The sequence below is a fragment of the Melanerpes formicivorus genome, unplaced genomic scaffold (assembly GCF_026170545.1).
Source record: "Melanerpes formicivorus ecotype bairdi unplaced genomic scaffold, bMelFor1.0.p_v2 SCAF_142, whole genome shotgun sequence".
In the NCBI taxonomy this organism is placed as follows: domain Eukaryota; kingdom Metazoa; phylum Chordata; class Aves; order Piciformes; family Picidae; genus Melanerpes; species Melanerpes formicivorus.
In genome coordinates this window covers 120,001-122,500 of record NW_027142494.1, presented here as the reverse complement: position 1 = coordinate 122,500, position 2,500 = coordinate 120,001, and the positions used below count along the sequence as shown (strand labels likewise).

The 2,500-nt window shown below is 43.1% G+C and overlaps 1 pseudogene; it reads left to right on the top strand.

Moving 5' to 3' along the window:
- The window catches only part of LOC137456932 (28S ribosomal RNA), an 8,479-nt pseudogene that overhangs the window by 3,292 nt on the left and 2,687 nt on the right, over positions 1-2,500 (top strand).

The window sequence follows — 2,500 nt, the reverse complement described above, 5'->3', positions numbered from 1 at the left end:
TCACCATAGGCACCCAGACCAGTCCTGCAGATTGGCTGGAGGTTGCGACCAAACGTGATATGAGACTACCAGATGAGGAAATAGGGGTATGTCTGGCTGGAATAGAGTTCATGAACTCAATGATAGCCAATGACAATACTGCCTACGATCCTATCTGGAATGAGAAACTGATAGTATTGCCGGAGGTGTATGTAGGACCCACTTCTCCAGCTCATGGGAAAGATATCCGAGATGAAAGCACAGAGAGGAGCAGGAACGAGGAGGTGGAGTGTCCTGAAACCCCGAGCTCTATGAGTCAGCTCTCAATACTAACCGCATCGCCCGAGTTGGATAATACAGCTGACATCTGTCCTGGGACCCCCCTGGTGAAGATGCCAGAGGACAACCCGACATGTCCATGCTGTACCACTCGGGCAGGCAATATGACGAGATTGATTGACCATCTAAAGAGAGCCCATGGGAAAAGAAAAATCAATTTCCAATGTTCCCGCTGTGGGAAGACAAATGAAAAGCATCATAGTATCTCATGCCATCTCCCAAAATGCAAAGGGGTCCAAGAGCCTACTCAGGTAGAAGGGTTTATGTGTGAAGAATGTAAAAAATGTTTTAAAACTAAAATTGGCTTGGGACAACATAAGAGATTAGCTCACCCAGCCCTGAGAAACGCAGAAAGAATTGAAGCATCTCGCCCCAAGGAGACCTCTAAAAGAGGTGCCCACAAGAAAATCTGGTCCCAAGAGGAAACAGAAATATTACAGAAACTAAATCAAGAGTTTGAAGGGAGGAAAAATATTAACAAATTGATTGCTGAAAAATTAACAACTAAAACAGCCAAACAGATCAGTGAAAAGAGAAGACTATTAAGAGAAACTGTGGTGCCAGAAAGAGAGAAAACACAAGAGAGCAAGAACAGGTTAAAAGAGGAGAGGACTGTGATTCCATCTTCTGGTGAAAGGGAGCTGCTAGCCCACTATAAAAAGACTATTAATGAAAAGCTAACATCAGGGAAGCTGCCCATCCTTAAAAATACATATAAACAAATAATTGAAGGCAAAACAGACTCATTAAAATTACTCAATGAGGTAGCTCAGGACCAATATTTGTATTTGTTTGAGAAATCAATTGAACAGAAAGCGCCAAAAAAGAGCCAACGTAAACCTCAGCAGAAGAAACCTCAAAAGGAATGGATGAGAAAAAGAGCCAGAAAGCGTGGAGAATTTCTCCGATTCCAACGCCTCTTCCGCTTAGATCGAGGGAAGTTAGCTAATATGATTCTGGATGAAAAAGACTCTGCCCAATGTACCATCCCCCTGGAAGAGGTCAGTAACACCTTCAGATCTAGGTGGGAGTCTCAGAACTTATTTCAAGGACTTGGAGCATTCCAGTCTGTGGGGCAGGCAGATAATTCGGCTTTTAAGGAATTGATTACAGAGAAAGAGATCCTTAAGAATATCAAAGACATGAATAAAAAATCGGCACCAGGCCCTGATGGGATCACCCTGAAGGCCCTGCTTAAAATGGATCCAAATTGTGAGGAGATCAAAGAACTATTTAATCTCTGGCTGTTAAGTGGCAAAATTCCAGATGTAATAAGGGGATGCCGAACAATCCTAATACCTAAATCATCAGCGCCCGAACGCCAAAATGATATTAATAACTGGCGGCCAATTACTATTGGTTCCATCATCCTGAGACTCTATTCAAGAATCTTAACTGCGAGGTTGGCAAAGGCGTGTCCCATTAACCCCAGGCAGAGAGGCTTCATTCAATCTTCTGGCTGTGCTGAGAACTTAAAACTATTACAGCTATTAATTAGGAATGCAAAGAAACAAAAGAAACCCCTGGGGGTTGTCTTTGTCGATTTGGCCAAAGCCTTTGATTCAGTGAGCCACACCCACATCCTGGCGGTGCTAAAGCAAAAGGGCCTGGATGACCACATAATAGCATTAATTAAGGACTTCTATCAAAACATCCACACCAGAATCAAAACTAAAGAAGGAGAGTCTGAGTCAATAGGAATCAAAACTGGTGTGAAACAGGGCGATCCCATGTCACCACTCCTCTTTAACCTGTGCATTGACCCTCTGTTATGTAAATTAGAAGAGTGTGGGGAGGGGTTCCAACACGAGAATGGCAAATTAACAGCTCTGGCTTTTGCAGACGACCTGGTCCTGCTGAGTAAGTCCCAATCAGGAATGGAGAAAAATATTGAAATTCTAGAAGCATTTTGTGACTTAACTGGATTAAAAACGCAGGGGGAAAAGTGCCATGGTTTCTTTATACAACCAACTAAGGACTCTTACACCATCAATGACTGTCCTCCATGGCTTATCAGCGGTACCCCTTTAAACATGATCCACCCGGGTCAGTCAGAGAAATATCTTGGCTTGCAAATCGACCCTTGGGTGGGGATAGTTAAGCCCGAATTACAAAATAAATTAGAAGTCTGGCTCAATCGCATCGAAAGAGCCCCTTTAAAACCATTTCAAAAATTGGACAT